The sequence below is a fragment of the Haemaphysalis longicornis genome, unplaced genomic scaffold (assembly GCF_048455015.1).
Source record: "Haemaphysalis longicornis isolate Haplotype H1 unplaced genomic scaffold, Haemaphysalis longicornis Haplotype H1 scaffold_7, whole genome shotgun sequence".
Taxonomy (NCBI): Eukaryota; Metazoa; Arthropoda; class Arachnida; order Ixodida; family Ixodidae; genus Haemaphysalis; species Haemaphysalis longicornis.
Genome location: NW_027526422.1, coordinates 125,096,215 through 125,120,635, shown reverse-complemented (window position 1 = coordinate 125,120,635; position 24,421 = coordinate 125,096,215). Strand labels below are relative to the sequence as shown.

General features: G+C 45.0%; 2 long non-coding RNA genes across 2 annotated transcripts; both read left to right on the top strand.

The window, feature by feature from the left end:
• Positions 1-228: 228 nt before the first annotated feature.
• Positions 229-5,749, top strand: LOC144146148 (uncharacterized). The gene is made up of 3 exons (XR_013317668.1): positions 229-316; positions 1,283-1,372; positions 5,680-5,749. It is a non-coding gene; the product is annotated as an uncharacterized LOC144146148 (long non-coding RNA).
• A 2,652-nt stretch (positions 5,750-8,401) lies between these two features.
• Positions 8,402-15,798, top strand: LOC144145044 (uncharacterized). The gene is made up of 3 exons (XR_013317406.1): positions 8,402-8,518; positions 8,832-8,897; positions 14,687-15,798. It is a non-coding gene; the product is annotated as an uncharacterized LOC144145044 (long non-coding RNA).
• Positions 15,799-24,421: the final 8,623 nt, after the last annotated feature.

Genomic DNA, 24,421 nt, shown 5'->3' with positions numbered 1-24,421 from the left:
GGTAGCGTACTTCGGCAATGGGAGGCGACTGCCCTGAGAAATGTCTGACGGTAATTCTCATGGTGGCCATGATAATAGACACTACCTTAAAATTAACCCCAGAGCAATCCGTGCAACTAATGTTATATATTTTGGTTGGCTGATCAACGCAATATATCCAAGCCTAAACGTCTTATTACGGTCATCGCAAGCAGCGTGCACAAAACCTCATGCGGGGTTTCCACAAGCTTTTTCTTTTTCTTTTCAGACTGAAAATATCAAATGTCTGTTGGCGGACACAGCCACGAACGGAATATCAACAACTTTGATATCCAAGGTAAGCAGCCTAACACTAACAAAAAAAAAAAAATACACGGCGACGTTTGAAGCAGAAATACACGACAGTTATCCACACGAATGTATTTTAAACTTTACATATTTCAGGAAACCATAGGGTTGAATGTTCCTAAAACGACGAATTAAGAACTTTATATTTACCCGTGTAATTCGGCAATGAGCGACCACCCATTACAGACAAGTATAAGTCCAGCACTTTACGTATTCACCAACGCCTTCTACTTGTTCTCTTGGAATGCTCCCTTTAATGCTTGGGGATACTGCTAAAGAAAGTCTTTTTTTCCGCGTAATAGTCTATGGGACCGACAAAGAAAATAGGCTTGATAGCCTAGGGGTATATGTGTGGTTTTTTGAGCAGACGGTCTGCGTCACAGCCACAGAAGTGCCACGATTTTTACAAAGACCCGTAATTGTGCCGTAAAAATGCAGTCCCAACTCAATTGTGTGCATGTTTAGTAATAAAAAGTTTGTCATCTTTCAAGTGGATGCTAAGAGCGCGGCGTAGTATTTCCACAGGTTTTATCAACGTTATGTGTCCCACCGGAAGCGCCAGGCCTGTTTTTATTCCTGAACAAGATATCTTGGCAGATTAAGGCTTCTGGTGACACTGGTGTATTTTACCAATACGAATCATCATTATCATCTTCATCATAACCAGCTCTAAATTCTACTGCAGAACCCACCAATGAGACAAATTTTCGGTATGTTTTGCTAATAACTCGCTTGGAGGGCAGGAAGGTTTTCACAGTCTCCGAAGGAGGACTGAAGGTAATTTTAAATAGGTGATGGCACCTACTTATTCAATAATTACACAAGAGGCTGCACTTCGGTTTGTAAGGAGTTGGGTAGATTTTGGAATGTTGTCTACAGCTGCACTGGGGGTATTATTAAAGGCATATTTGCGTACATTATTTTTTTAGGCCAAAACGCAAGTGTTCTTTTGCAGGCGAATTTTTTGCACAACACCATCGAACCACCAGATATGTGTCTTAAAGGAGGCGGATTCTTCGTCATCAATTTCAGGACCCTGCTGTATGTGAGTGCAACATGTAATCTTATCAAAATATAAATGCATCTCAGTATTTCAAATACTGCTTGAATTGTGATCCCCAATGTTTAATTTATATCTCAAATGTGCTGTATAACCCTGTGTAGTCATTTCCCTGGTCCTAGCAATAGATTTAGATAAATATTCGATTTCGCTACGCATTGCGCAATGAATCTCACATTCGAAAGTTTTTTCTTTACGACGCACGTATTTTGATTGATTGTGGGGATTAACGCGCCGACGCAACGCAGGCGATGAGGCGCGCCGTAGTGGAGGGCTCCGGATTCATTTCGACCACCTGGGGATCTTTAACGTGCGCCGAAATCTTGTACACACGGGCGTTTTCGCTTTTCGCCTCCATCAGAAAAGTGGCCATCGCGGCCGAAAATCGAACCCGCGACCTTGTGCTCAGCAGCGCAACGACTTAGCCACTAAGCCACCGCGGCGGGTCGCACGTATTTTAACGGATAACACATTTGCACAACACTGACGAGAGAAATTGGCTTCTGTACTGAACACGACTGTTCATTCCCCGCTGAATGTTGCCACATGCTTTTTACACACAAGACGGTTCGTTGATAGTTTTGCACAACGTGAGGATAAACAAAATTAAATGCTGGACCGAGGACAGATACCGCTGTGCCACACAATTCTATTCATGCTCATCAAAACTCCGAGCAGGATTCAGGAAACATGAGTATGCTTCCCGACAGTGTCACGAAAGAAAACGAGTTCACTCGTAACAGGGTATTTGTGCAAGCAGAGAAAGCACACAATCAAGCAAGCAAGCAAGGAAGGAACAAGTAGAGTGAAGTTAGCGAAAAAGGAACAGCACGGAGGGTCGCTTGACCTAATGAGGGAATATATATAAAGAAAGGAATGATATTGAGAAAGAAAAACAGAACCAAGGAACCATCAGGAAACTCAGCCGGCCACACATATATGTTTGTGCAGCTGTTGCCCGAGGTAACTTGTGCTCAAAAGACACTTCATTTGCCTTTCACAAAAGAGGCGGTTAAATCCAAAGGGCCACAACACACGGTTATGTCGACGTCTGTATGCGTCTTGCTAAATGCGGCCCTTAGTATGCACCAGCCCGATGGAAAACGAGTGCATACATAGAAAAAGGTGTAAAAAAGGCAATTCTGGCGAGTTGGAAGTGGCCGTCTGTAAAAGCTACGCATAGCGAGAAAGACTACGATAAGGTTGTATCAGAGCAAGCTAGGCCACGCAAACGTTGACGCTGCAATTAGGATCTTGTTATGTCTGTCGGGAATCGAAAAAGTCTGGCAGGCAACTCTTCGGCAATACGTTTTCAGCGAGATTAGAAGAGACCTTGGATTGTAGGTGCAGGCAGAGTGCTCAACTTTCGGGGCTGATCCCGCAGCTTGCTTTGCACGAATTCTATCGATAAACCCTCAGGTTTCATAGCCACTGAAATGGAATTCGGGCAAAAATTGGCTGCCTCGGTGTACATATTCCAGATTTTCTTGAGTTGTACATAAAAAGCTCTTTACAGAGCAGATGGAAGTTACCGTAGAGCAGCTTTTCAATAACAAAATAACGGCCAATTTTTATTTCTATCTGCTTTTGTGATGGCAATGGGACTCACGTGGGGGTGTAAGTTTTCAAGACTGCTTTATGATGTTACGTATTCAGGCGCCCATGCTGAGAAAACTACAGCCTTGGGCTAACAAGGGTATGTAGATTAACCATGCGTGTATATATGAACCCAGCTGTGTAGCACGCCTCCAGTAATCGTAAATTGAGATGCTGAAGAAGAGGTTACTATAGGTCAGCTTTTTTTATATACGTACAAAAGTAACGTGTAGCACGATCTTCAACTAGAGATTACCCCTGGGTTGTAGGTATGAAAATGGTGAAGAGCTCCCCCCATTGGCTCCAAACATCGCCAAAGGCAATGTTATTAGAGCGAAACAGTAGACTAATCATATATTACATTCTCAATCTGTCGATAGTAACACGGGTTGAAGTGAGATTGTTTCCAGGCACCGTATATGTGACACCCATAAAGGTACCCCGGGGTAATCTCAGACCAGTTTGAACGCTTGCCCTTGATTGATTGGCTCGAACGAGAATTTGTCGCCCAAGACTTAGGTAACTTATGCAGCATATACTGCAGGAAGGCAAGAGACATTGTACGTTGGGGTTGGAAATACAAAAATCCCCGAAATCTTTGCCGCAGACGTACGACGGTACATCAGTCAGCTTTTATTCGGTAGTGAAGTATTCACGGGAAGCGTACACTTTCAAACACCAAATTAGTGACCATTCAAGTTGGCACCATTCGGCAACATCACGTTTTGTGTAAACCCCACCCGGCCAAATTGGTACGTCGAAATATTAAGAAATTGATGACGCTAAATATTACAACTCAGAGCACTTATTCTGCAGACACGCCGCTGCCAGCGTGTAACCGCTACGCAGAAAGACATATTTAATGGCCTTCAATCGAAAACCCCCAACGTCGATTGCACAGAATATATAAAAATTGATGATAGCGAGGATGATCATCACGAGGCGCAGGGCTAATACTTGGGGTGTTACATGGCAGATAAGTAAAACTGACTGCTTACGATCAGTTTCTACTAAAAGGCGGCATAGCGAACTGTGTGACTTGACCTTTGGCGAAAGTTGCCAGGTTTGGGAATTTGTTGGCCAAAAGGCGACTTTTCCAGGCTCGCGTCGACAGACATTTTGGTGTGGCGACTTTTCTGCTTTCTGGCTTCTTTAGGAATTGCTGGTTTTACATATTTCTGGGCCCTTCCGAAGCCACACTTCGGAGCGTTTCAGCCGTCGAGACAAACTGCACAAAAAGCACCGAAGAAACATTTAGGGAGACGATGTTTATCAGGTTAAATCTAGAATAGGGCTTAACAGAATCACTCAAACACACCACCTTACCGTGCTTCTCACCAGCACAAGCTGAAATTTGCCTCACTCTTTTTAATATCGGGCACCCGATGTCGTATGAATAACTTCAAATCCTTCAAACAAAGACACGGGTTAAAATTGTAATGTTTCGATGATTACTGGAGCTTGAGACTTCGTGCATACTGTCGGGAAGTGTGTATGACGATATATAATGGAGTAACACCGAAAGTTGGGCGAGTTGGTAAATCATCCTGAAAGAAACACACACAGCGCGCGAAACAACGCTTGTGTTGTACATCCCTCCGTCTTTCGTCCTGTTGTTTTGCGCGCTGTGTGTGTTTCTTTCAAGATATATAATGGGCCCGGGAATGCAAAAAGGCAGCACAAGTTACAAATTGGGTTGTACAGTGAACGCCGGTTCTAATTCCTTTATATTTTTGAAAGCTTTACCTAAACCAACCTTCTACATATTCGACCTCTTTTGTTCAACCGCTGTTGAATATAGTCAACCGCTGTTGGTTTCCTACCCCTCAGTAAACGAACAGAATTTGTGATACGCTTTACTACTAGTTGAAACTTCTGCCATCTTTTTCTTTTTTTTTTTCGAGGAGGCAATCAATACGTACTTACTAGCACCACCTTGCTGAAAACGGCAACTTTTCTTGGCGGTTTTTAAACATTCACTTGCGGGTGGCTGCCGCTTTGGCTACTTCCGGAAATTTCCCGGCGACTTTTTCTGAGGACCTGGAAGTCCTGCAAGTGGCATAACTGCTGTTAGATACGCCACACAGCGTGACTACTTCATGCAAGACGTCCTATGAAGTACTGCAATTTCTGTTTAAGATGTTTAATTGTATCAGTCAAATATAATTATCCATTCTAACGGAACGCTAGAATATCTGGTAAATTTCTTGAAATCGTCATTGAAGCTAAATAAAAGCTCCACTGTTCGTCATTTCTGCTCAATAAATATTGTATCAGGCGTATAGAACAACTAACGGTAATCCAAGGTTCCTTTTCCCCGCTGCATATTTTATGAAATAATTGTTTTATTCTTGTTGTATTCCTGTAAGATTGTTGCTACGCTATTTGTAAATTATTATGGTGAAATCTATCGACGACTGCAAATTGAATGAGCTTGTTCAAAGCTGGTATATTAGAGACAAAGTGTAAAGAGACAAAGGTTCCGGGACTTTGAAGAACGCCAGCAGACAAAAAATTTGAGCTGGGGTCTCAGCTCCGTATTCTGCGTACAACTGTAACAGTCGCAATATACATTTCGAATCCATCTAATCAAAAAAGAATGCGCTGATTCGCAATATTTTAAACATTCTTGGATTGACAATGTTTCTTCAGGAGCGTTGAAAAAAAAGTATCATCACGATTGTTTCTTTTCGCAGGTTGCAGAAGCAGCCTTCACCTACGGCCTCATCTTGATACAGACGGCAGAACCCTTACTTCCAAAAACTGTACAAAATTGATTTCATTGCGTAACTTTCTATGTATTTCGTTCTGTAATCAATAAATATTGCCTCGGTGTGGTTCATCACAGGGGCAGACAGATACCCTCTTTTCTTCACTGTTATAGTGAATGTTTAGTTGACACAAATTGTCGAAAGGAACTTTAAGTGCATTGAATCAACTTGTGCGAGGTTAAAAAATGAATCATTTTCCTACCAAATGACATAAAATAAAGCGAGAGAGAGAGAGAGAAAGAGACAAACTTTATTCTCTAAACAGCCCTAGTCCGGGCTGTCGTGCCCGGACGTCGTACTACTGCGCTAGAAGAATTCTGCCAAATGAAACGGTGTAGAAACAAGATTGCGCCTAACTCTTCAATAGAAACGTGTCTTCTTACTGGAGCCACTGAAAAATTATTAATCAATTTTTGTAATTAAGCCACCGACGTGAACAGTTACCTCCTCAATGAGCGTCCCTCTTAAAGCACAACTTACTGTAGCGGTGGTCTTTACGTAGATCTTAACGCCTAATTTAAAATACGTGTCGACTTAAAATAAATTACCCTGTATGAGTTTCAGCTCTTGGGCACAAAATATCTGAAAAGACGAAACGCTGACATTACTATTTCATAGTTCTGCTTACACGTAACTTAACTTTGCGCAAGGTCCTTTCCACGTTTATTGCATAGTTCTTTCAGCAGCAATAGCATAAAAGAGACGTACCACATAGATACGGGGTAATGTTAAAGGAATTCTGATAGGGAATTCGAAAGCTGAGATAACCATGTACAATGCTTACTTTGCATGTAGAGATTTCTTCCAACAAATTTCAAGAGTAAGTATTAGGTTGGCATGTTTTTAATTTATTTTAATCTTGGCGAGCACGAGAAAGCTCAGAACGAACACCCTTTCGCAATCGGCAGCAGCTTGACACCATCTGCTCCTCCTGGTCCATAATTGCCGACGTGAGGGCCCCCGTGACATGGCCAACGCGCTGGGTGCGGTTGGCGCGCCCTGCTCCGGCCTGTATATGACGTCATGGGTTGAGAGACTGACGTCATGTATGCCGCCTCGTGGGGATGGTGGGAACCACGTTCGGTCTGGGCGTGCGCGTCCAGCCGGCAGTGGTGCGAAGAGAATGGTCATGTCACTAGCGCCATCCAGTCATGGCGGCCGCCCTGGCGTTCATTTTGTCGAAGCAGAAGCTGGCATGAATAAACGAGGCTGTAAATAATTGTTCAAGCTGCTACCGACCGTTTAACGTGCCATTTTACGGTGGGCTGGTACGTACCCATATAGCTGAAAAAGGTAACACGAAAATTTCGGGTCAGCGCTCCTTTTATTAAAGCTGTGTGAAGCGACTCTTTGTATTCCCGTAAGCTCGCAGGAATTATTGGGATATAAGGGAAAGTTGTATACAGGTTGCAAAACTATAGGAGAGCCCAACTGGCGGCTCACATTCGAGATTTTAGTTCTACTCTGGAATGAAGCCAAACCCGTTATCTGGATGATCCCCGACGCACGCGAGAAATTGGCAACTGCAGTAGGCAGTATTGATAAATAGTTTGCATATTAATAACAATAACACGTCTACTTGCAAATTGGAAGTGCCTGCCGTAAACTGAAAAGAACGAGATTTTTGTCCCGGTTCTCTGCAATTCCCAATATGCTGAAGAGATAAGATGGATAGAGAGTCCTGAATAAAATTCAGTTGGGCTACATTTTTTTTAGCATTACCAAAGAGTGGGATTTCCCTCAACCTATTTTTTGAGCTGATGCTTTGGGCACGTGTTATGTTTCGGTGCAAAAGCGCAGTCGAATCGTGTATGAAGGCGAGCGGCGAGCCACTGCGTTTCATTAGTGCTAGTATTAAGAATCAAGCCTTCGACAAAAGTTCGAGATGATGATGATACTAGAGCGAGTAACCTAAGCCCGCCATCTGTTTTGTGATACAAAATTACTCAGTTCTTCCCGATAATCTGCTGGATCATGATCCCGGAAGTGCCGCGGTAATTTCCGTGAAACTGTCTACGAAACGTGTCAGACTCAGTCGAAAGGTGGAGTGTTTGAAAACTTAAGTCATTCATTTACGAACAAAAATTAGTCTGCAACTGAGACAACCCAGACGCCATGTCGCAAGATCTATATTAGGGGTATGAGCGAATGCTCTTATGCCTTCAGTGCACATAGAAACGCGTACATAAAAGTGAAATACGGACTAATTCAATGTCTTCACTGTATATGAGAGAATGCCGGGGAGGGAAAGTACCCTGATTTTTAAGGATGCCGTATTGTAGTTACACTAATAGAGTTAATATAAATGGGGCTATAGATGCCTCGCGAATACTGCTTGTACAGTTTTTTTTCCACTGGCAAGACACCAGTTTTGTTTCAACCCTTACCCTTCACGATTGTTGCGCATTCCGAACGTCACTGACACTTGGTCAGCCGCAAATAACATGACTGTCACATAACACGGTGGGACAGACAACCAGCATTGTTCTTTACTCCCCACTTGACAGCATTTCCTTTTGTTGTCGACACGGTTGCTTGGTGTCAAGTGTCCAAGAAGCGTACATTATGAACTGACGGCTTTTTCCGGTACAAGAAAACTGTGAGTCGCGTCTGACGTGCGAGGTATATGTTTGAAACTAGCTACAAGCAAGCGCGCTCACCGACACCCACGCATAGCGCGCTTAGGCGAGGTTTTGCACTCCAGGGGCGGTGAAACAGCAAGCCTACAGAACGCACTTGCCTGAAGCGAAACTGAAAAAGTCTGGTAAACTTTTCATTTTTTATCTGTTCTTTTAGTAGTAAAGGCGGACGTATGTGTAACTTTTGTCTGGAAGCTATTTGAAATTTGCGGCACTTGGTCATTGGGAGAATATAATTGCAGCCTATTTTGGAAAGACAGCTGCTTGTATTTGTCGGGTGGCACTGCGATACGTGCCCATTTTGTGCCCGGGAAGTGGTAAAGGCAGAATTAGGTACTTTCATAGTAGGTACGAAGTGAAGGTTTAAAGCTGCTAGATATTGATGTCTAAGAATATGAGTTAGGCCTAAAAACAATTTGAATTTGTTTATGCTTACAGACTCCAGAACCATGATTGTTTGGTACATACTTTTTGCGGCGGCTTCAAGTAGCCTCCCCGTTTTCGGTAAGCATTACATCGTGTTTAAGCATGAACTAAGATATTACATATCAAACTATTAAATACTCATTGGAACTAGGCTCTGTAAGTTTGTTGGTTTCTCGAGTAAAATAGATCAACAGAACAACAGGGTATTTTAGGGTGCGGCAGTAATTGTTGGGATAAGTTGACGTTCTTTGTATGGGCTTCACTTGATTACGAAATATATTTTTGCATGGCTAAATTATGTTTAGCGGTTTTAGTTCTGAATTGTATTGATTCCCTCAAATGTTTTACAGGATTCGGCTATCGTCTTCGGTAAATATTCTTTTGCGACTATTGAAGGCGGTTGTTTTACCTGACGTGGAAGAGAGACACGGTAAACCAATCTAGTCATGTAACAACAGTTTAGGACCATTTTAGAAAGTGCAAAATAATGTACGAAATAAAGATAATGGAAGGAAGAACGAATTTGCTCTAGTATTCTTTCATGTTGTCGTCAATTTTTGCGGCTGTATAGCAATTATAAAGTCACCAAGTTCGTTGGAAAGCTTGTTCCAAATACCATAGCAGATGATGACTGTACCTGTAAACTTTAACGTTTAATAATAGGGCTCATTGATACTGTTTGGAGCATACAAAATATAAATAGTACCGTATTTGCACAAGCGGTAATTATGTAGGTATCACTTGCATCTTATGTTGCCTAAAAATTATGTTCATCGATATGAAACATAATTTGGTTGGGCATATATATATATATATATATATATATATATATATATATATATATATATATATATATATATATAGTCCCTGTTGCTGCTGCAGTGTGCGCGCACAAGATTATGTTATTGTTTAGCATCAAGTGATATACATCCTCCTGACAACATATTTTGAAAGTATTTAACTGTCCACCTTAAATTTTGTGTATGCTATTCTCCCTTTGTGCATCCTTGTGTGTGTAGGTAGCAGGTCAAATCTACTTTGACTTGCTTCACGCGTTCGGTATGGGTCTCTTCATCCTTCAGTCTGGACTGAAGGATGCGTGCAATGATAATAAGGATCTGTGTAACTGATTCATGCTCATACAATTAATTGATTGATTGTGGGGTTTAACGCGCCGACGCAACGCAGGCGATGAGGCGCGCCGTAGTGGACGGCTCCGGATGAATTTTGACCACCTGGAGATCTTTATCGTGCGCCGAAATCTCGTACACACGGGCGTTTTTGCTTTTCGCCTCCAACAGAAAAGCGGCCGCCGCGGCCGGGAATCGAACCCACGACCTCGTGCTCAGCAGCACAACGCCTTAGCCACTGAGCCACCGTGGCGGTAGCTCATACAATTAACAGGATAGACGTAATTACTATAGATTGAACAGATCGCATTTCGCAACCACATTGTGAGCAAATCTGTGAACTGAATAACTAAAGTCAAGTTAGAAGTTTTCAGGGTTTGCACAGGATTTTCACAGGTTTCCCTGTCAATTCAGATTACTAGTAAAAATATTGCAAAAGACGGCCAGCGAAAACTGGGGAAAGAGGAGTTGAGCAGGGGGGCGCATACGTATTTGAAAAGAATGTAGCAGCGTATAAGGTACCAGAGGGGACCCTACCTACACAGTCCGTGCTAAAAAGTAATAAATTAGCAGTTACACCATGTACAGCCTCCTAAACGCTTAATAATATACCGGGAGCGACGACCGATCCGCATGTCAGCGCCTTATCACAGTGTCCACCGGTAAAGTAAGCGAGGGTACGTGCACGCGCATAGAACTGTCTGTTGTGTGAGCGTCGTCTGCTCCGCTGTTCTTCTCAGGGCAACACACCCTCTGTTTTTCTAGTCTTGCAAGGACGTTTCGTTAGTGCCAAAGGTAGCTATGTAGCGTGGGGAATAACGTCACTCAGATGCAGGTGCAGGGGGTGTACCACTCTTAAGGAAACAGCGTAGCAGACGATATTCACCAGCAGATTCCCCTATCCGCATGCGCGTACTCTCGGCCATTTCACTGATGAACACCGTGATAAGGCGCTGACATGCCGGTCGGTGACGCTCCCGCTATATTATTAAAAATTTGGGAGGCTGTACAGAAATATTTGAAAAGAAACGCAAAGCCTGCTGGAGTTCTCTTGGGTGCTTTGAAACGTTGTTATATCGGTGCAAAGCAATGAATCGAGAACGCTATTCAAAAAACGTGCTTTATACCAGCATAAGTGAGCGTCTTCAAGCATTAGAAGTTACGGTTAATATTGGTTGCAAGCTATTTTCAGATAATAAAGAGGGTGTGGCTGGCCTCGGCCAGCCTCTTGCTAAGAACAGGTTCGCCGTCCCGCCGCAGAGTGAGGCTGCCGGTTAAGTTTTCTTAAGTGGTGACATCGATGCCGCTTTTCTTCTTGTTTGGCTTTTTGGGTAGAAATTGCACATCTGAAGGAAGCGGGGTGGGAGGTGTAGCAGTGGAAAATACCGTGGTTACAATTCTATTATATCGCGTGCCACAGCATGACGGCCTGGTTGCCGTCTTGTCCCTGAAAACCCATTTATCAAAACATCTCCCCTTTACGACAAAGCGGCGCAACTTTAGTGAAAATTTCCTGAGAGAGGTGGTTGATAGTCGGGAGATTCCGCCGCTCAAAAACTTTGCGGAAGGACCCTGTCGTGAATAGGAATACTACGTTAGGCATCTGTGGACATCACATGTGATATGGCTGGAGGGACAGTTCATAGTGGCGTTAAACCTTCAAGGGTTATAAGTTGGCTAGGCTAAATGAAACTCTGGTGCCTGAATTAGTATTGCTGTGACGGTATCGAACCAGGCTATGCGCATGATTGGGCATAATTAAGTCAGTACAAAAGCCGATTTGGCCTTGTAGAAGGTGGCAGCAATTCAGGTTATGCAGTCTCTTTGTACGTAGTGTGCAGTGACCGCGTGGGAATTGTTACGCACGTTCAGTGGAGCAATGTTTTGGAAAGCTAAAAGTGTTATTTTTTAAAGCAAAGCTTTCCACCTCTACCAGCCAAGGGTTCTTTCGCGGCGTGCGGGAGAATAAACTCCCAACGCGGCGGAGGCAGCGGCGGCGTTGGGGGAGAGGGAGCGGAGAATTTCACTCAAGGGGCACACTGTAGATGGCGTGGCGAATTTACCCAGCGTTGCCCGCACGGAGGCGCCTCCTCACCGTCAGGCGCGTCGGTGGTACGGTTTTGTCGTCTGTTTTACCGACGGCTGTCTTGGGCCTGTTTTGCCACAGCTTCGCGTCCATTGCGCACTTCCTTCGCATGGCTTGATTAACTTGATCGACAGCCCCTCCTGGGTAACCAGGACCCGACGGAATTAGGGAATTAGGTGGTTGTACACCAAAGGTACGTTAAGATTTGGTTTGCACGGCGGGGAAAAAAATGTAGAGGCCACATACAGACACCTGACCGCTAGAGAAACAGTACCTTTTGCGCACTGCTTGCCACGAATAGGACTCCGCTTTTTAAATTCGTGTATACCAATTCGGTTGTGTTTTAAGAGATATTACGAAAGGCAAAAGGAGGAACTGGTTTTGATAAAGAGCAATTATAAAAGTTCACTCAGCTTTCTGGCAATTCTGAAACTTACTAAACTAACTAGTTGTAATTGGCATAAATGAGAATCACTAAGCTCACATGCCGAATAGTTTGGGTGTCGGCGCGTGTCGCGTGGTGGTGTAGGCCCGAGCTAGCACATCAGGATGGCTAGGTTCCGCTGTCTCACCCTTCGAAAGATGCTCCTCTCTGTTTTCTTTCTCCCGACGAACGGCCGGGCTACGGCGGCGGCGTCCACCGCTCTAGCCCGGCCGTGGCCTACGCTGCTTGTTCGGGACCCCACCTCCGTGAATTCCAGGTAACGGCTGGCAGAATCTCTGGTTTCCCTCTTTGTAGAGCCACGTGTGTCAATTCAAGTCACGCCGCATGGGAAATTGTCGGGGGTTTCGTTTGAAGCTTTTCTTTCGAATCGCCTTCACAGCGTGTATCGAGCCAATTTTTTTATATATGGCAGAATGCCACGCTCCGACTGATTTTTAAGAGACAGTGGAGGAGAAAATATAGACAAAGGCGAAAGAGTTGATTTACATGGTGAGTTGCTGTAAAGGTTGATGACTAGATGACCATTTTGAGTTATGGGCGATTACCAGCGCAGTACAGGAGCGGGTAGAGGACAGTAGGAGAGGCCTTCTTCCTTCAGCAATCCTATATAAATGTTGATAACAGCGATGATGATAACAAAAAAACACAAATTGCGTTACAGAGCAGTTCTTGCTTTTTTATAATTTCAAAAAATGCAAAGTTAAATACTACCTCCTCAAGGTGGGTGAGTAAGAAAAACTTGTACTTGAGATGTCGAAAATTATTAAAACCTGCGTTGCCGTTACGCTCAGTGAAGAAGGCTGGTCAGCGAAGCAGATTGCAGTCATAGAAGTGGGCGAAACATAATACGTCGGTTTGAAATTGAGCAGTGCTCCTAATCAGTTTGCCGAACAAAACTTGCAAAGCCTAGAGCATTACTCTGAATGAAAAAAAAAAAAAAAACACGGGGATATCCGCATCTTTTCTTTTCAATCTTATGTTTCGACAGTATTTAAACTATAATTCAAGAATATTTAGTACGTTACTGTGAGTCGCCTACACTCGAAATGTAAATAAAACTAGGCGTAACTTTACAGTCATCGTAGCGGGTTTATTTGTCATATCATCTGTTTCGGGATAGCCCCTTCTTTTTCAACCGTGCGTTCTTCGTGGATCACATTGCATTCACAGCAGCATAGAATTCTGCACATTTACAACCTCTCTTTGAAGTACCCAGTAATGACAAGTAAATAAAACTCGGTGTACTAATAGAGTTATCATAGCGGGTAATTTACCATTACTTTTCTAGGATACGCACATTGTGTTGAGAGCAACAAAGCACTCCCCTGAAAGTTGGCTTTACCGTCAAATTGGTAGACATGCCTTCAGTCGGCACACGCTGGTTTGACAAGAAGAAAACCTATAAGGGCTCCGCTGTTAAGCAGTAAACAAAGGTGTAAAATGTGTAATGGCGTGGATGCCTCGGGTCATGTCGGAGACTTTCCGGGAAGTACTGTAGTTGTGAACAAAAATAAAAGATGGGTGAACTCCAGTTTATTGTAAAGGATAAAGCTGTTGAAAAAATAAGGCAAGCAATGAAAGAAGGCTAGTCGCAATAATACGAGCAAGGCACTTACATCTTAGAATACCTTGAAGGGGAAAATAAAATCTCATACAAAAATAGCAGGAGCTTTAAAAAGTAAACAAAAGTGCAAAGCGCGAAATGCTACCTTTGCAGCTGGTGCACGCGGGAGTTTAATCGATTGTATGCTAATTACACGTGATTAATGTGGAAAGTTTTTTTTTTCCTGTAGCATCCTATCTGGAAACTGGGGCCAATGTTAACGTACGGAGCGATCAAACATAAAAGATCCTTACTGCAGAGCTTTGTGAAACGCTACTCTTAGTATAGATATTATACGTGCGGGAAGATTTGAACTTGTATTTCACGTGTTTCAAAGGGCCCAGCGGAAACACAAAATTGATGCTGCTCTCTGGCCTGTTTATATCCGTGAGGTTCAAGCTGGGAATACGAGCAAACTCCCCAAGTATCCCGCTTATAGTGCTGTACACGATACTTCATAGGTGTAGCTCGGACAGTTATAAGCGGCTTAATTAAAGCAAAATTAATTATTCGGAGCGTACAGTAGAATTCGCAGTTTCTTTTTTGGAAACAAAGCTTCTGTAAAGTTGCTTCCCTCTCAAGAAACACCGATTTTATTTGCAGGTTCTTCCCCCCACACAAGCGGCCGCGGAGAAGTTGAAGGCCGCGAATGGCAAATGATTCTGGAGCGTCTTCGATCGCGTATGCAAGAGCGCTTGCAGAGTTCCTTCGCTGAAAATCAGCGCCGTAAGATGCTGAGCTCAGCTGAAGGAGCCCGTAACCCCATTTATTTTATGGAGATGCCGCAGAGACAATTTCAACTGAAAGGGGGCCAGCGCGAATCATCAGCTCCTGCGGAAAGGTCTGCTGAGAATAAGGGCATCCCTATTCGTTATTCAGGCTTGACAGCATCGGTTCAGTTGTCAACCAGGAAGGGCAGTACTTTACCTCTCTCAACAGGCCAGGCACCTCTCAGTCAGCTGCGTCATCGCGTCCATTCGGCGGCGCAGTACGCACCAAACCAGGAAACGCCGGATGTACGGGGCCAACCTGGGTCGCCTCCACCCAGACAACATGCCCCCAGTTCGCGTCCGAGTGGGCTGTATGAGACATGGGGGCTTGGACCGGGCCAAGAGCCACCGCGACCTTCTTCTGAAGAATCATCGGAAGAGTCTCCCAAGTCACCTGAATATTTTTTTCCACGTGACCTAGGCAGGCCTGGCGACGTACCTCGTCGAAGCTTTCCCGAATGAAATACAGGTGGCGGGAACCACGGCTTTTTTGTTTCTACCCGGTGAGGACTCTGCGGAGAAGTTTTAGAGTAGTCGAACTAGAGAAGGCGCGCAACGTGGCGGACAAAGTGGGCATTTTATACTTGATCTTAGGTGTTCGACCAGTTTCCACGCTGTATTTTTACTCAGCGTGGAGGGCAGCCGATGCCAGGTTAAGTTTCGTTTGCAATTCCGAGGGTGGGCAACGTCATTTGTTTGCGTCTTCCCGTTATCCGGCCATACTACAATCACCCTAACAAGGAACAGCCAGAAAAGAACAAGTCAACAACAACTCAGAGGACAAGTGATCCCGATGAGGTAGTCAAGACCGAACAAAGTTTCCTGCCAAGGGATTAAGAGTAGAAGGTGGGTTGCACCTGCTTTTCTAACGGTATATGCGCTTTATCTACGCATCATTCGGGCGGGAGCGGAATATGTCGCAATAAAAGCTCCACATTTCTGTGGGAAAAAAAAAAAAACTTCGGAGTTGTGAGTTGTTTCTACGACTTCAGTTAATAAAGCTTGAACTGGCCACTTCCATATCCCCAGAAATTCACCTGATTGTGAGCCCTGTGCCTTCTTCCCGCCGCGTACGCGTCGAAGCAGCGGGAAGTACACTCACACTTACACTTAAACCTAGAATATGCCCGACTGACTGACTGAATATTCATTAACGCCCAGCTGAAGCTGCCGTTCCAAAGATTTGAATGTTGGGGCGTCAGGAGCCCTCCAGACGGTCAGGAGCCCTCGTCAGGCACTGAATGCCTTTGGCTCCTGCCCCTTCAGCAGGAATTGTAACGACGTCTGCTGAAAAACAAAGTCGTTTTCTTCTTCTTCTTCTTCTTCTTATTCTTCTACATTTCTATGACAGCGTGGGTTTCACTACAAGTCAATTTCCACACCTGCGAGAGGAAAAGGCTGTAATCGTGCGTTCGCAAATTCGGGGTATCTCACTCGGCCAGTTATACAATGAGGTGGCGTTTGGTGATTTGTGTAGCCCACACAATCTTATCAAATTATGTTCACTATTTTTCCAAATTAATCCGTAAATTGTGATTCTGCATTTAAGAGTAAATTGGTTCTGTTTAGAGCTTTCTCAATACGTGTTCCACCGACTGATACATCGAACTGGTTTCGATGATAATTCTCATCTTGTAGAAATGCGGAAAGTCGATTAAATAGATTTTTGCCCTACGATGGCGCTATGCCGTACGCAAAATTGTTTGCAATTACCCACTTTACACACGGAAAAGGCCTAACCGGTATTATAAAGGACAGCCAAACTGCTGGGGTTAGTCCTAAAACTTTGCGACTTTAATTCCATCGTGCTGTAGATACCCAGCATGCCTGGAATTTTAAAGCTACACATTGAGAGAGAGAAAAGGAATAAAGCCTTTTTTATAATTTACTCACTACATTGCCTGGCCGTTGAGATACAGAACGAATTTTTGCTGTATTAGGCGACCCATGTCTGAAACAGCTTTACGGGTCTTGCCTAAGCAACCTCTAATATAAATATAATTGAGACTTGGGTAAAAGGTGAGCATTCACGAATTTCTTAGTGAGTGTTGAGCGCTTTTTATATATTCAAATGGTTTTTGTCACAAAGCATAAACACGCGAAAGCCGAAGAAAAGGTCGATATTTTGCCCTATAAACTTGTGAAAGGGTGTGCGAGATTTTTTAAATTGCAACCTTCGCAAAATAACTGAAACTCTCCAATGTATATGGCAGGCCACACTTTCAGTCTGGTAACTGATATTAGTTGAAATTCCGGGACTACCATCCTATTAGAGCAGAGCAGCTCAATTATGTTGGATATTTTTTTACTACCGCCCTAATGAAGAGAAAACTACTCGACGGCTACCAGGTTGCTTAACCGAAATCATCGCCAAAAGAGGAGGCTCCAGCCACCCCTGCCCAAAGGTAAATCGGTGCTTAGATTCGAAAAACATAAATTGAACCCCTCCTCCTCCCCCCCCCCTCCCCCCCATAGAATTGCACCGCAGGCGACACGCAAGCGCTCACCGGCACCACAGGTGCGAATGCGCAGTGAACTGTGCAGTGAACGTGTACAGTGAATTTCACTCACGCCGTTAAGAACCGCAGTGAACCTCTTGAAAAGTGCGAGGAAGAGCAGCTTCTGAATGGAGTTATTTAAATGTCCCAACGTATTTAGGCAATGGATCTCGCAATTTGGAAACCGGGGATGAGTCGTTCAAGTTTAGTAAATCGGCAGATTTTCAGCCCGATGCCCGTTATCTGGGCTACAGTACTCACCACTATACTGTTCACCAGAGACATACTAGACGACCACGAACTCGTAACCAGTGCCCTGGCGGAAGTAAATTAACAGAAAAGCCACTGACTTGCTAAGGCTAAACTCCTCCTCTCACCAAACTTCTGTGCCGTAGAGTACGGAGTGTTAGAGCGTTCGTTGAGTACTAGAGGTCCTGACACCGACGCAGCAAGTGGAGGGCCTTTTGACAGCGAGGCCATGAATACAAGCGCGGTCTGGTAATTAAAGCTGTTCGGGCTACAGCTGGCCATCGAATCCCGGATTAGGGATGCTACCCACCATGGAAAACAAACAAGCATCCCCTGCTCTTTTCTTCTTATTCTAAGCGTTTATTACTCATCCGCCTCCCAGCATATTTCTGGCATCTGCAGGTGGTTCCGAAAAATTTGTTGCACTTGAAGTATTCACAGCATAGCAGACGGGATTTGTCCTATGGGTAAATCAGGATCGCTTCTCAAATTTAGAATACTCAGTTGCATAGAACAAAGATGCGCCATTTACCGCAAAGGCTGAGACCTGAGATTGGATGAGAGCATTGGCGAGAGCAGGAAGAATCATGATGATGGGTCATTCTGAACTGCTGAGACCGATTCGTCACCTAAACGACTGTCTGAGAGTACTGCTAGCTCGTCATTCGGGTCGTCCTAAAGACAGCCCTAGAAACTATCATCGTTAGATTAACGAAGCTGAAGCCGTGAAGCGTATTATGTGGTCTCAGTGCCTTGCGACACTATGTTCCTGGAAGTGAACTTAGTTATAGAAAAAGGTTCAGCCACAGGAGGTAAACAGCCTTTCGGATGCCACTAGGATGGGCAAGGCAGAATCAGTGTTGCAATGTAGTGCAAAATGCTCTTGTGAGCATGGCAGGCATCCTGCCACTTTGGCCACAAAAGCTACGTCCTGTGCTGGTCAGGACAACAACGAAATGTGTATTGTGGAAGGGGTACAGTAGGAGAGCGCAGCGATGTAGTGGTGGTTCGAAAAACACCAAAAGAGTCTTGCGTGAGGAACAGTTTGCCGTGTCTGACAAGTGGGGGGGGGGGGGGTGTTGTCAGGGAAACCGACTTGTTTCATGGTAACTGAGGAGAATGCGTTAAAAAGAATTTTGTGATCACGCGACCCAGTACCGGAAATGTTAAGACAGGAGCCTTTGTGATGACCAGAATGTACCCAATTCAAGAAAGGTGGTGATTGCAGTTGCAAAACCATATGCGCTGGAAACGTTTCACAACATCAGTCCTACAAAGAATGAGCAAGTTTTTGTGCGACTGTGACGGAGTAAGCCTATTGGCAAGGTGCGCTGCCCAGGTATTTACAAAAGCAGTTGAATGACTTAAGGCTTGGGGACCCGTTTTTGATCCGTAATTCGGAAATAGTTATTAGTTTTTGTCTGGGAGGACGAAGCGACAGCGGATGGTGTTTTTGCCGTTTCTATTGTCGCGGCATATATGTTTTCCTACATTCCAGAAATTGTATGCTGGCTGCTGTTTAGGAAGGCATAGCTGCGAGTGGTGTTGTGTCGTTCCAACATTCGGCCGGTATGTCCGCGAGTAGCTTTATCACATTGTAAGACTGCTGTCTGTCATCTACTTTGGTCAGGTTTCAGGACAGACTGGTGGTGCAAGAAGATGGTGTTCCATAGGACATTGTACGCCCCAGTCCTGAGTGACTTGTTCTTGGCCAAGTGTGACCAGCAGATTTGCTGTTGCCTTGAGGAAAGCTCGGCTGTAAAGATCTGCAGATATGTGGATAATTTCCTTGTTGTCTTGGATCAAGTTATTCCCAGTGACAGAGATGACATCATTGCCCATGTGCTTCGCATTTTTATTGAGTTTAGAGACGGTCTCAGGTTCATGCGCGGGCTTTATAGGATGGGTGTTCTGCAGCTTTTCGGCCTGCGCCTGCACCTGAGTGGTGATCAGCCTTGTAGTTTGTATGCGCCTCGAAGTAAAAGATAATTCTACCCTACCAGTCGGCCCAGTTCAAGCTTTTAAAGTGAGGCATAGCGAAGTATGCCATCAGGGTGGCGCTTGCCTAGTCCTGCCCCATAAAATGCCGGATAGCTAGCTTGAGCACGTGTAGAGGCTGCAAACAATAGGCTTTCTACAAGAAATGGTGGCCTATTTCCTGGAAAGCCTTGTAAATGATGGAACTCGTGGGCACTTGCCGTGTTCGGGATGCCAAAGGCGAGAAGTACCCGTGGTGGCTGTGCCGCACGTGAGCCATATATCTCACCGTCTGAAAAAGGCTGGTGGGAATTACTGTGCGCCGGTGGGGTTCTCAGTACCTGAGAGACTTTCAACGACTGCACGTGAGTTGAATGGCCCTTGAACCAAGGCCAGCTGCATTATAAAACATACAAGGAGGTTTGTGGATTGTACGACCGGTGTGGTCTCAGGATCTCCCTTTGGAGCAAAACGTGCAGCGTTCGGCACACAGGTAGGTGCCTCAATGAAAGGCAGCTGAGTGAACATCACGCGGCTGTGAACACACTGATGGAGGATGGCCAACTTCCTGAACATTGCAGTAGCTGCGTTGGATGCACTCCACATTTCTCGCAGGCATGCATCGCGCAGAGATCTTTCTCGAAAATCGACAGAGAAATCGTCTTGCCCTTCAGAATAAACAGGGAAGGGGAAAGGTGCTTTATTGTACTTTCCTTGGCACCGTCCGCAAAAAATCTTTTTTTTTTCGAGATGTGATACTGGTTGGGCATAGACAGCGGGTGACTGCCGTACACAGGTGTCATTACTTTACGTCGTGTTATGTACACCGGCACTATGCTGAAGTTTTGTGATAGGTGCGACTGTTATGTTTGTGGTATTGTTTTGGTTGTTTTCATTTTTCATGAACATCTTTCAATCTAGAATATCTTTCAGTGTACGTGCGTAGAAAAGACATTTTCTATGTTTTCGTTCACTAGTACATAGAATTCTACAGTTGGCAACCGACTCGCCCACCTTCCTGATTTATTTATCACGGAAGAGTATCAGTGAAAAGCTGAAAAGCAAAGTTCACACAAATTCTGCCAGCAGCTAGTTCTTATTCCATGTCGCCAAGCTATGGAAGAGTTTCAGTAATAATATTTTTCTCTCAGTTTGATTGTGAAGGGTGATACAAAAAATTTGAGAGCACCATACTTCTCGTGATTTAAAGACATGGAAGTCTGCGGCGTGCTGAGCGATAGTGCAGGCCACACCTTGCCTCCGATGCGAGCTGTTTTATTTTTCTTACTGGACAACGTTGTTTTTCTGGCGAAGATAGCTCGCGGATTACTTCGGTTGTGCTTCGTCATCTGCAGAACCGAAACAATTTTCTCGCACTACCGGTGTAACGCAACCCGAGTCCTCTGTTTTGTAACTGGCTGTTACAGCATGTAGTGGTATGGCCGCCGCTGTGCCACAACAAGGAGGTTTAGCGATGTTCTTAACAATGTTCTTAATTTCCAGGTCACCTTTCATTCCTGCTCACTCAACATGAACACTTTAAAAAAATTCCCCCGCACCTCCCCGAGGGGGATTGTGAGGAATGCATTGGGTGCACCGATAAGTGTGATGCGATTAATGGCGAAGAGAGAGGCGAGAGTGTGAGCGTTATCTTTTTTTTTTCTTGTCCCACACCCATCATTTCCGCTTCGTTATAGAGAAGCGTCTTCGAGACCGCGTTGAGCGCAACCGCCAACTGCAGAGGATCGTTCACGTCAAAGTCGTCGGGAATCGTTTCGAACTCACCGTCAGCATCATCGACATCGTCTTCCTGCGGTTCCTCTCGTTCGCCGCCGTCATCGAAGTGATCGAGCCGACTCCAATCGACCCGAACGTTGATGGCGCGATACAGCGGGGTGTGTTCCAGGTGCTTGAGCCAAGCCAGGATGTTGCCGCGCTTCACCAACCCGCGCTTGTACGTTGCCGGACTCATCAGCCTCCGCTTGATGTGAACGTCGAACGCAACGTCCTCGGGTACCATGCGAGGAAGGCACCGCACAACCTTCGATACGTCGATGGGCACGTTCACCGCCTGTCCCTTGATTCCAAACTGCCCGTTGCCTCGACTCAGCCGCCTGATGCTCATGAAGGGGAGTCGAGGCGCGATGAGCCGCTCTTCGACCGGGTTCAGATCGGGAAGATGCGCCGGCCGAGGAGGATAACGGTAGCCAAAACTCACGCAGCCCTCCTCTTCGCAGCTTTGTCTTCTTCTCCTTCTACTTCTTCAGCGGTTCCCCTACGGGAAGATGACGATGGTGGTTGAACGCGAAGCTATCTCGTGATGGATTGTTTGGTTGGCCAATCCCTAGGGGCATCATGCCACAATCATCATCAGACGCGCTGCGGACGCCGGCCAATGTACGCAAGACAACCCCCGGCTCTAATGCATTTCTGCATAAAATAACAGACACTTCGGTTTTTGGGTATTGCTGTTCAACCTGGGCTGTTGCTCATGCGCACCTAAGAAATCAGCCGGGAATCGGGAACTATTGGGCTGCGATTGGCCGCTTCAAAAAATTCACTTTTTTGCGGTCCATGTTTTTGCAAGTGACATAAGGAAGGAGGTTTGGATATTAGAACTAAGAAGAAAGTAGAAAAGCAAGAGAAATAGACAATACGAGGAACGAGACAGAGAGAAGGGGTACAAAAATCACAGAGTTAGAAACCGATAAGAGCGGTCGAGTCTACAGGAAGGCATGCAGTCCAGATACGTCCTGAAAGTTCACTAGCCACCCGCAGTACCTGTCCCGTTGCACCCAGCGGTTGTAGTCACTCAGGTCATCGCATCGGATACCAGCCTCCCTGAGTGCGTTGTCCCGAGCTGTGATTGTTCGTCCGAACATAACGAGAAGTAAGAATTTGAAATGCAAAGTTGTGTAATATGCTTGCAGCGTGGTTCCTGAAATTGACGGCACGTGAGTAGATCAAGTGTCCCCAGCTGCACAGAACCTTGAGTTTATGAAAGCTGCGGCGTGTTCCAGTTTCCTTCAACGAATTCGCGTCCTAAGAGAAATAAACAAAAGCGACGAAAGGAGGTGGAGGAAGCCCATTTTTTAACTGGTGCGGTCAGTCATACCAGCCGCCAGACTTGCTACATGTGGAGGAAAGCGACGTGAACGATTTGCTTACACACCCACATAAATACAAAAGCAGAAATACACACGGCACGCACACGCACAAGCACAACCCGGCAAAACACTGAAATGACCAAGACCAAGAAATGACCAAGACCAAGAAATGACCAAGAATTTTTAATGTTTTGTTGAGTCCAGTGTCATCAGAAAATGTTAACACTGGTGTTCTTGCGTAACGTGCCGCTGATAAAGTTGATCCTAGGCCAGGATTATCGTGCAAGGAGATCTTGGCAGATATAGGCAGACCCAGAGAAGCCTTCTCGGCGTTTCTTCCCGGTTGAAAGCGATGTCATGCGCAGAGTATTTGGAGGTCCTTGCATGCAGCACAAATTGCGCACATGAAAGAGGATGTCCTCCGAAGGAAAAAGAGACGCGTACAAAGTGTAGAAGAATAGGCCCCTGCAGCAATTTACGTCAAAAGAAACAAAATAGAAAAAAATGTTACAAATAATTGTTTGCAGAAAAGAAGTGTTTTTATGAGTGTCCCGTGAAATTATTTGCTGCTAAACTTGGAAGTCATACACACCCAGAGGGTTACACGTAGGGCAGTGTGGTATTGAACAGCACATGAAAAACGAGAATGTATGCTTCTGTATCGTGTCGCTGCAGATGCTGCATGTGCATGCGCCAAGAAATATAAGAATAAATTCGCCGATCCATCACTTTCAGCGCAAACATTGGCATAATAGTACGCAGACACGCACAATGTGATTTCTGCATACCTAATTTCAAGCCGCGCAAAATGATTCGCCCTCAAACAGGAGCGCATGCCACTACGGAGTACTCAAAAATAAATTTTAGAAGGATCGTGCACTGCCCTTGGGTAATATTCTATGGCTGGTGCCGACCAACTGTTCAAAAGCGTCACATCTAAATCATTTGACGTCTTCGTGGTACATCATAGCTTAGTTATTTTATTTCCACATATGGTTGTGCAATCCTGCTTGGTTAAACTAGAAGTAGCTCATCTTGAATATGGGAGCTGTGACATCGTTTTACAGATCATGTTTACGTATTGGCGCTCTTTCAGCCGAAACCTTAGATCTGATAAGATTGTTTGTGTCGTTTTTGAGGGAGTTACTGATGGTGCTCCACTGATGGTGATAGGGATCCACTCTCACTGATAGGATGAGAGTGGATCCCTAGAGAAGGCAAGCGTTGCAGGGGGCGGCAGAAAGTTAGATGGGCAGATGAGATTAAGAAGTTTGCGGGGATAAATTGGTCACAGTTGGAACAGGACCGAGGTAATTGGAGAATAATGGGAGAGGCCTTTGCCCTGCAGTGGGCGTAGATAGGCTGGTGATGATGATGACTGATGGTGCTAACATGAAGAAAACTTCTTGATCTTTGCGTTTGCAGTTCACGTGCATGTTTCTATATTTAATAAACCAAAACATCCTTCACATACCTCGCGCGGCAGATACACTCTTCACGACGTTCACTCTAAGAGGTTCCGCCGCAAGTAGGCCGGCAGTACCATTGGTAGCTTGTGTACGGACAATAATGAACCGAATATTAGGCTGCCCCTGCCTATTCTTCCAACGACCCAACATATACCGGGGAACAACTGCCGATGGTTATTGGCGTAATCAGAACCATCTCAGGCCTCGCTCGCTGTGTGGTGAAATTGTGGGCTGCCAATAGTTACCAATTTAGGTACTATGGCATGCC